Source organism: Rhinoderma darwinii, unplaced genomic scaffold (assembly GCF_050947455.1).
Source record: "Rhinoderma darwinii isolate aRhiDar2 unplaced genomic scaffold, aRhiDar2.hap1 Scaffold_130, whole genome shotgun sequence".
NCBI lineage: Eukaryota > Metazoa > Chordata > Amphibia > Anura > Rhinodermatidae > Rhinoderma > Rhinoderma darwinii.
The window spans coordinates 3,643,490-3,654,084 of NW_027461962.1; positions in this window are offsets into that span (position 1 = coordinate 3,643,490).

Consider the following 10,595-nt stretch of genomic DNA (forward strand, 5'->3'; position numbering starts at 1 on the left):
CTTTTGTAATAATTCTGATTTTTTATTTAATCCTTATCCTAACTTTTGTTTGTTTCCTAAGTTTAAAAAAGCATATTTACCCTAGGACAGAGATCTACTAACACTGATGTAACATTTAGGTGACAGATTAATAAATTTTTGGGTTGGATTGGCTAACCTAAATCTTTTTGACATAAAAACAGTTCGCCCATGGGATGCTAATGCACAGAGTCCACTACGGGTCTAGGATCAGTGAAATCACTATCACTCTAGGCCTTCTAAGAGTGGAGTCCAAACTGCCTCAGCATCACAGGGGGGCCCATTCTAATGAAGACAATGTCCTCCACCCGTTTCCAAAACATTGAGGGGCCACTCAAAAGAAAGGGGCAGTCGAGCCGAAGCTGCAGACGGTTGTCTTCATCCTGAATTTTTATTTAATCCTCATCCTAACTTTTGTTTCTTTCCTAAGTTTAAAAAAACATATTTACCCTAGTACAGAGTTCTACTAATACTGATGTAACATTTAGGTGACAGATTAATCAATTTTTTGTTTGGATTGGCCTCCCTAAATCTTTTTGACATAACAACAGGTCGCCCATGGGATGCTAATGCACAGAGTTTACCCCGGGTCCAGGATCAGTGAAATCATCATCACTCTAGGCCTTCTAAGAGTGGAGTCCAAACTGCCTCAGCATCGCAGGGGGGCCCATTCTAATGAAGACAAAGTCCTCCACCCTTTTCCAAAACATTGAGGGGCCACTCAAATGTAAGGGGCAGTCGAACCGAAGCTGCAGGCGTTTGTAATAATTCAGATTTTTTATTTAATCCTCATCCTAACTTTTGTTTGTTTCCTAAATTTAAAAAAGCATATTTACCCTAGGACAGAGATCTACTAACACTGATGTAACATTTAGGTGACAGATTAATAAATTTTTTGGTTGGATTGGCTAACCTAAATCTTTTTGACATAACAACAGTTCGCCCATGGGATGCTAATGCACAGAGTCCACTACGGGTCTAGGATCAGTAAAATCACTATCACTCTAGGCCTTCTAAGAGTGGAGTCCAAACTGCCTCAGCATCGCAGGGGGGCCCATTCTAATGAAGACAATGTCCTCCACCCGTTTCCAAAACATTGAGGGGCCACTCAAAAGAAAGGGGCAGTCGAGCCGAAGCTGCAGACGGTTGTCTTCATCCTGAATTTTTATTTAATCCTCATCCTAACTTTTGTTTCTTTCCTAAGTTTAAAAAAGCATATTTACCCTAGTACAGAGTTCTACTAATACTGATGTAACATTTAGTTGACAGATTAATCAATTTTTTGTTTGGATTGGCCTCCCTAAATTTTTTTGACATAACAACAGGTCGCCCATGGGATGCTAATGCACAGAGTTTACCCCGGGTCCAGGATCAGTGAAATCATCATCACTCTAGGCCTTCTAAGAGTGGAGTCCAAACTGCCTCAGCATCGCAGGGGGGCCCATTCTAATGAAGACAATGTCCTCCACCCGTTTCCAAAACATTGAGGGGCCACTCAAAAGAAAGGGGCAGACGAGCCGAAGCTGCAGACGGTTGTCTTCATCCTGAATTTGTATTTAATCCTCATCCTAACTTTTGTTTCTTTCCTAAGTTTAAAAAAGCATATTTACCCTAGTACAGAGTTCTACTAATACTGATGTAACGTTTAGTTGACAGATTAATCAATTTTTTGTTTGGATTGGCCTCCCTAAATCTTTTTGACATAACAACAGGTCGCCCATGGGATGCTAATGCACAGAGTTTACCCCGGGTCCAGGATCAGTGAAATCATCATCACTCTAGCCCTTCTAAGAGTGGAGTCCAAACTGCCTCAGCATCGCAGGGGGCCCATTCTAATGAAGACAAAGTCCTCCACCCGTTTCCAAAACATTGAGGGGCCACTCAAAAGAAAGGGGCAGTCGAGCCGAAGCTGCAGACGGTTGTCTTCATCCTGAATTTGTATTTAATCCTCATCCTAACTTTTGTTTCTTTCCTAAGTTTAAAAAAGCATATTTACCCTAGTACAGAGTTCTACTAATACTGATGTAACATTTAGTTGACAGATTAATAAATTTTTTGTTTGGATTGGCCTCCCTAAATCTTTTTGACATAACAACAGGTCGCCCATGGGATGCTAATGCACAGAGTTTACCCCGGGTCCAGGATCAGTGAAATCATCATCACTCTAGCCCTTCTAAGAGTGGAGTCCAAACTGCCTCAGCATCGCAGGGGGCCCATTCTAATGAAGACAAAGTCCTCCACCCGTTTCCAAAACATTGAGGGGCCACTCAAATGTAAGGGGCAGTCGAACCGAAGCTGCAGACTTTTGTAATAATTCTGATTTTTTATTTAATCCTCATCCTAACTTTTGTTTGTTTCCTAAGTTTAAAAAAGCATATTTACCCTAGGACAGAGATCTACTAACACTGATGTAACATTTAGGTGACAGATTAATACATTTTTTGGTTGGATTGGCTAACCTAAATCTTTTTGACATAACAACAGTTCGCCCATGGGATGCTAATGCACAGAGTCCACTACGGGTCTAGGATCAGTAAAATCACTATCACTCTAGGCCTTCTAAGAGTGGAGTACAAACTGCCTCAGCATCGCAGGGGGGCCCATTCTAATGAAGACAATGTCCTCCACCCGTTTCCAAAACATTGAGGGGCCACTCAAAAGAAAGGGGCAGTCGAGCCGAAGCTGCAGACGATTGTCTTCATCCTGAATTTTTATTTAATCCTCATCCTAACTTTTGTTTCTTTCCTAAGTTTAAAAAAGCATATTTACCCTAGTACAGAGTTCTACTAATACTGATGTAACATTTAGGTGACAGATTAATCAATTTTTTGTTTGGATTGGCCTCCCTAAATCTTTTTGACATAACAACAGGTCGCCCATGGGATGCTAATGCACAGAGTTTACCCCGGGTCCAGGATCAGTGAAATCATCAATACTCTAGGCCTTCTAAGAGTGGAGTCCAAACTGCCTCAGCATCGCAGGGGGCCCATTCTAATGAAGACAAAGTCCTCCACCCTTTTCCAAAACATTGAGGGGCCACTCAAATGTAAGGGGCAGTGGAACCGAAGCTGCAGGCGTTTGTAATAATTCAGATTTTTTATTTAATCCTCATCCTAACTTTTGTTTGTTTCCTAAATTTAAAAAAGCATATTTACCCTAGGAATGAGATCTACTAACACTGATGTAACATTTAGGTGACAGATTAATACATTTTTTGGTTGGATTGGCTAACCTAAATCTTTTTGACATAACAACAGTTTGCCCATGGGATGCTAATGCACAGAGTCCACTACGGGTCTAGGATCAGTAAAATCACTATCACTCTAGGCCTTCTAAGAGTGGAGTCCAAACTGCCTCAGCATCGCAGGGGGGCCCATTCTAATGAAGACAATGTCCTCCACCCGTTTCCAAAACATTGAGGGGCCACTCAAAAGAAAGGGGCAGTCGAGCCGAAGCTGCAGACGGTTGTCTTCATCCTGAATTTTTATTTAATCCTCATCCTAACTTTTGTTTCTTTCCTAAGTTTAAAAAAGCATATTTACCCTAGTACAGAGTTCTACTAATACTGATGTAACATTTAGTTGACAGATGAATCAATTTTTTGTTTGGATTGGCCTCCCTAAATCTTTTTGACATAACAACAGGTCGCCCATGGGATGCTAATGCACAGAGTTTACCCCGGGTCCAGGATCAGTGAAATCATCATCACTCTAGGCCTTCTAAGAGTGGAGTCCAAACTGCCTCAGCATCGCAGGGGGCCCATTCTAATGAAGACAAAGTCCTCCACCCGTTTCCAAAACATTGAGGGGCCACTCAAATGTAAGGGGCAGTCGAACCGAAGCTGCAGACTTTTGTAATAATTCTGATTTTTTATTTAATCCTCATCCTAACTTTTGTTTGTTTCCTAAGTTTAAAAAAGCATATTTACTCTAGGACAGAGATCTACTAACACTGATGTAACATTTAGGTGACAGATTAATAAATATTTTGGTTGGATTGGCTAACCTAAATCTTTTTGACATAAAAACAGTTCGCCCATGGGATGCTAATGCACAGAGTCCACTACGGGTCTAGGATCAGTGAAATCACTATCACTCTAGGCCTTCTAAGAGTGGAGTCCAAACTGCCTCAGCATCACAGGGGGGCCCATTCTAATGAAGACAAAGTCCTCCACCCGTTTCCAAAACATTGAGGGGCCACTCAAAAGAAAGGGGCAGTCGAGCCGAAGCTGCAGACGGTTGTCTTCATCCTGAATTTTTATTTAATCCTCATCCTAACTTTTGTTTCTTTCCTAAGTTTAAAAAAGCATATTTACCCTAGTAGAGAGTTCTACTAATACTGATGTAACGTTTAGTTGACAGATTAATCAATTTTTTGTTTGGATTGGCCTCCCTAAATCTTTTTGACATAACAACAGGTCGCCCATGGGATGCTAATGCACAGAGTTTACCCCGGGTCCAGGATCAGTGAAATCATCATCACTCTAGCCCTTCTAAGAGTGGAGTCCAAACTGCCTCAGCATCGCAGGGGGCCCATTCTAATGAAGACAAAGTCCTCCACCCGTTTCCAAAACATTGAGGGGCCACTCAAAAGAAAGGGGCAGTCGAGCCGAAGCTGCAGACGGTTGTCTTCATCCTGAATTTGTATTTAATCCTCATCCTAACTTTTGTTTCTTTCCTAAGTTTAAAAAAGCATATTTACCCTAGTACAGAGTTCTACTAATACTGATGTAACATTTAGTTGACAGATTAATCAATTTTTTGTTTGGATTGGCCTCCCTAAATCTTTTTGACATAACAACAGGTCGCCCATGGGATGCTAATGCACAGAGTTTACCCCGGGTCCAGGATCAGTGAAATCATCATCACTCTAGGCCTTCTAAGAGTGGAGTCCAAACTGCCTCAGCATCGCAGGGGGCCCATTCTAATGAAGACAAAGTCCTCCACCCGTTTCCAAAACATTGAGGGGCCACTCAAATGTAAGGGGCAGTCGAACCGAAGCTGCAGACTTTTGTAATAATTCTGATTTTTTATTTAATCCTCATCCTAACTTTTGTTTGTTTCCTAAGTTTAAAAAAGCATATTTACCCTAGGACAGAGATCTACTAACACTGATGTAACATTTAGGTGACAGATTAATACATTTTTTGGTTGGATTGGCTAACCTAAATCTTTTTGACATAACAACAGTTCGCCCATGGGATGCTAATGCACAGAGTCCACTACGGGTCTAGGATCAGTGAAATCACTATCACTCTAGGCCTTCTAAGAGTGGAGTCCAAACTGCCTCAGCATCGCAGGGGGGCCCATTCTAATGAAGACAATGTCCTCCACCCGTTTCCAAAACATTGAGGGGCCACTCAAAAGAAAGGGGCAGTCGAGCCGAAGCTGCAGACGGTTGTCTTCATCCTAAATTTGTATTTAATCCTCATCCTAACTTTTGTTTCTTTCCTAAGTTTAAAAAAGCATATTTACCCTAGTACAGAGTTCTACTAATACTGATGTAACGTTTAGTTGACAGATTAATAAATTTTTTGTTTGGATTGGCCTCCCTAAATCTTTTTGACATAACAACAGGTCGCCCATGGGATGCTAATGCACAGAGTTTACCCCGGGTCCAGGATCAGTGAAATCATCATCACTCTAGCCCTTCTAAGAGTGGAGTCCAAACTGCCTCAGCATCGCAGGGGGCCCATTCTAATGAAGACAAAGTCCTCAACCCGTTTCCAAAACATTGAGGGGCCACTCAAATGTAAGGGGCAGTCGAACCGAAGCTGCAGAATTTTGTAATAATTCTGATTTTTTATTTAATCCTCATCCTAACTTTTGTTTGTTTCCTAAGTTTAAAAAAGCATATTTACCCTAGGACAGAGATCTACTAACACTGATGTAACATTTAGGTGACAGATTAATAAATTTTTTGGTTGGATTGGCTAACCTAAATCTTTTTGACATAAAAACAGTTCGCCCATGGGATGCTAATGCACAGAGTCCACTACGTGTCTAGGATCAGTGAAATCACTATCACACTAGGCCTTCTAAGAGTGGAGTCCAAACTGCCTCAGCATCACAGGGGGGCCCATTCTAATGAAGACAAAGTCCTCCACCCGTTTCCAAAACATTGAGGGGCCACTCAAAAGAAAGGGGCAGTCGAGCCGAAGCTGCAGACTTTTGTAATAATTCTGATTTTTTATTTAATCCTCATCCTAACTTTTGTTTGTTTCCTAAGTTTAAAAAAGCATATTTACCCTAGGACAGAGATCTACTAACACTGATGTAAAATTTAGGTGACAGATTAATACATTTTTTGGTTGGATTGGCTAACCTAAATCTTTTTGACATAACAACAGTTCGCCCATGGGATGCTAATGCACAGAGTCCACTACGGGTCTAGGATCAGTGAAATCACTATCACTCTAGGCCTTCTAAGAGTGGAGTCCAAACTGCCTCAGCATCGCAGGGGGCCCATTCTAATGAAGACAAAGTCCTCCACCCGTTTCCAAAACATTGAGGGGCCACTCAAATGTAAGGGGCAGTCGAACCGAAGCTGCAGGCGTTTGTAATAATTCAGATTTTTTATTTAATCCTCATCCTAACTTTTGTTTGTTTCCTAAATTTAAAAAAGCATATCTACCCTAGGACAGAGATCTACTAACACTGATGTAACATTTAGGTGACAGATTAATACATTTTTTGGTTGGATTGGCTAACCTAAATCTTTTTGACATAACAACAGTTCGCCCATGGGATGCTAATGCACAGAGTCCACTACGGGTCTAGGATCAGTGAAATCACTATCACTCTAGGCCTTCTAAGAGTGGAGTCCAAACTGCCTCAGCATCGCAGGGGGGCCCATTCTAATGAAGACAATGTCCTCCACCCGTTTCCAAAACATTGAGGGGCCACTCAAAAGAAAGGGGCAGTCGAGCCGAAGCTGCAGACGGTTGTCTTCATCCTGAATTTGTATTTAATCCTCATCCTAACTTTTGTTTCTTTCCTAAGTTGAAAAAAGCATATTTACCCTAGTACAGAGTTCTACTAATACTGATGTAACATTTAGTTGACAGATGAATCAATTTTTTGTTTGGATTGGCCTCCCTAAAACTTTTTGACATAACAACAGGTCGCCCATGGGATGCTAATGCACAGAGTTTACCCCGGGTCTAGGATCAGTGAAATCATCAATACTCTAGGCCTTCTAAGAGTGGAGTCCAAACTGCCTCAGCATCGCAGGGGGCCAATTCTAATGAAGACAAAGTCCTCCACCCTTTTCCAAAACATTGAGGGGCCACTCAAATGTAAGTGGCAGTCGAACCGAAGCTGCAGGCGTTTGTAATAATTCAGATTTTTTATTTAATCCTCATCCTAACTTTTGTTTGTTTCCTAAATTTAAAAAAGCATATTTACCCTAGGACAAAGATCTACTAACACTGATGTAACATTTAGGTGACAGATTAATACATTTTTTGGTTGGATTGGCTAACCTAAATCTTTTTGACATAACAACAGTTCGCCCATGGGATGCTAATGCACAGAGTCCACTACGGGTCTAGGATCAGTAAAATCACTATCACTCTAGGCCTTCTAAGAGTGGAGTCCAAACTGCCTCAGCATCGCAGGGGGGCCCATTCTAATGAAGACAATGTCCTCCACCCGTTTCCAAAACATTGAGGGGCCACTCAAAAGAAAGGGGCAGTCGAGCCGAAGCTGCAGACGATTGTCTTCATCCTGAATTTTTATTTAATCCTCATCCTAACTTTTGTTTCTTTCCTAAGTTTAAAAAAGCATATTTACCCTAGTACAGAGTTCTACTAATACTGATGTAACATTTAGGTGACAGATTAATCAATTTTTTGTTTGGATTGGCCTCCCTAAATCTTTTTGACATAACAACAGGTCGCCCATGGGATGCTAATGCACAGAGTTTACCCCGGGTCCAGGATCAGTGAAATCATCAATACTCTAGGCCTTCTAAGAGTGGAGTCCAAACTGCCTCAGCATCGCAGGGGGCCCATTCTAATGAAGACAAAGTCCTCCACCCTTTTCCAAAACATTGAGGGGCCACTCAAATGTAAGGGGCAGTGGAACCGAAGCTGCAGGCGTTTGTAATAATTCAGATTTTTTATTTAATCCTCATCCTAACTTTTGTTTGTTTCCTAAATTTAAAAAAGCATATTTACCCTAGGACAGAGATCTACTAACACTGATGTAACATTTAGGTGACAGATTAATAAATTTTTTGTTTGGATTGGCCTCCCTAAATCTTTTTGACATAACAACAGGTCGCCCATGGGATGCTAATGCACAGAGTTTACCCCGGGTCCAGGATCAGTGAAATCATCATCACTCTAGGCCTTCTAAGAGTGGAGTCCAAACTGCCTCAGCATCGCAGGGGGGCCCATTCTAATGAAGACAATGTCCTCCACCCGTTTCCAAAACATTGAGGGGCCACTCAAAAGAAAGGGGCAGACGAGCCGAAGCTGCAGACGGTTGTCTTCATCCTGAATTTGTATTTAATCCTCATCCTAACTTTTGTTTCTTTCCTAAGTTTAAAAAAGCATATTTACCCTAGTACAGAGTTCTACTAATACTGATGTAACGTTTAGTTGACAGATTAATCAATTTTTTGTTTGGATTGGCCTCCCTAAATCTTTTTGACATAACAACAGGTCGCCCATGGGATGCTAATGCACAGAGTTTACCCCGGGTCCAGGATCAGTGAAATCATCATCACTCTAGCCCTTCTAAGAGTGGAGTCCAAACTGCCTCAGCATCGCAGGGGGCCCATTCTAATGAAGACAAAGTCCTCCACCCGTTTCCAAAACATTGAGGGGCCACTCAAAAGAAAGGGGCAGTCGAGCCGAAGCTGCAGACGGTTGTCTTCATCCTGAATTTGTATTTAATCCTCATCCTAACTTTTGTTTCTTTCCTAAGTTTAAAAAAGCATATTTACCCTAGTACAGAGTTCTACTAATACTGATGTAACATTTAGTTGACAGATTAATAAATTTTTTGTTTGGATTGGCCTCCCTAAATCTTTTTGACATAACAACAGGTCGCCCATGGGATGCTAATGCACAGAGTTTACCCCGGGTCCAGGATCAGTGAAATCATCATCACTCTAGCCCTTCTAAGAGTGGAGTCCAAACTGCCTCAGCATCGCAGGGGGCCCATTCTAATGAAGACAAAGTCCTCCACCCGTTTCCAAAACATTGAGGGGCCACTCAAATGTAAGGGGCAGTCGAACCGAAGCTGCAGACTTTTGTAATAATTCTGATTTTTTATTTAATCCTCATCCTAACTTTTGTTTGTTTCCTAAGTTTAAAAAAGCATATTTACCCTAGAACAGAGATCTACTAACACTGATGTAACATTTAGGTGACAGATTAATAAATTTTTGGGTTGGATTGGCTAACCTAAATCTTTTTGACATAAAAACAGTTCGCCCATGGGATGCTAATGCACAGAGTCCACTACGGGTCTAGGATCAGTGAAATCACTATCACTCTAGGCCTTCTAAGAGTGGAGTCCAAACTGCCTCAGCATCACAGGGGGGCCCATTCTAATGAAGACAATGTCCTCCACCCGTTTCCAAAACATTGAGGGGCCACTCAAAAGAAAGGGGCAGTCGAGCCGAAGCTGCAGACGGTTGTCTTCATCCTGAATTTTTATTTAATCCTCATCCTAACTTTTGTTTCTTTCCTAAGTTTAAAAAAACATATTTACCCTAGTACAGAGTTCTACTAATACTGATGTAACATTTAGGTGACAGATTAATCAATTTTTTGTTTGGATTGGCCTCCCTAAATCTTTTTGACATAACAACAGGTCGCCCATGGGATGCTAATGCACAGAGTTTACCCCGGGTCCAGGATCAGTGAAATCATCATCACTCTAGCCCTTCTAAGAGTGGAGTCCAAACTGCCTCAGCATCGCAGGGGGCCCATTCTAATGAAGACAAAGTCCTCCACCCGTTTCCAAAACATTGAGGGGCCACTCAAATGTAAGGGGCAGTCGAACCGAAGCTGCAGGAGTTTGTAATAATTCAGATTTTTTATTTAATCCTCATCCTAACTTTTGTTTGTTTCCTAAATTTAAAAAAGCATATTTACCCTAGGACAGAGATCTACTAACACTGATGTAACATTTAGGTGACAGATTAATACATTTTTTGGTTGGATTGGCTAACCTAAATCTTTTTGACATCACAACAGTTCGCCCATGGGATGCTAATGCACAGAGTCCACTACGGGTCTAGGATCAGTGAAATCACTATCACTCTAGGCCTTCTAAGAGTGGAGTCCAAACTGCCTCAGCATCGCAGGGGGGCCCATTCTAATGAAGACAATGTCCTCCACCCGTTTCCAAAACATTGAGGGGCCACTCAAAAGAAAGGGGCAGTCGAGCCGAAGCTGCAGACGGTTGTCTTCATCCTGAATTTGTATTTAATCCTCATCCTAACTTTTGTTTCTTTCCTAAGTTTAAAAAAGCATTTTTACCCTAGTACAGAGTTCTACTAATACTGATGTAACATTTAGTTGACAGATGAATCAATTTTTTGTTTGGATTGGCCTCCCT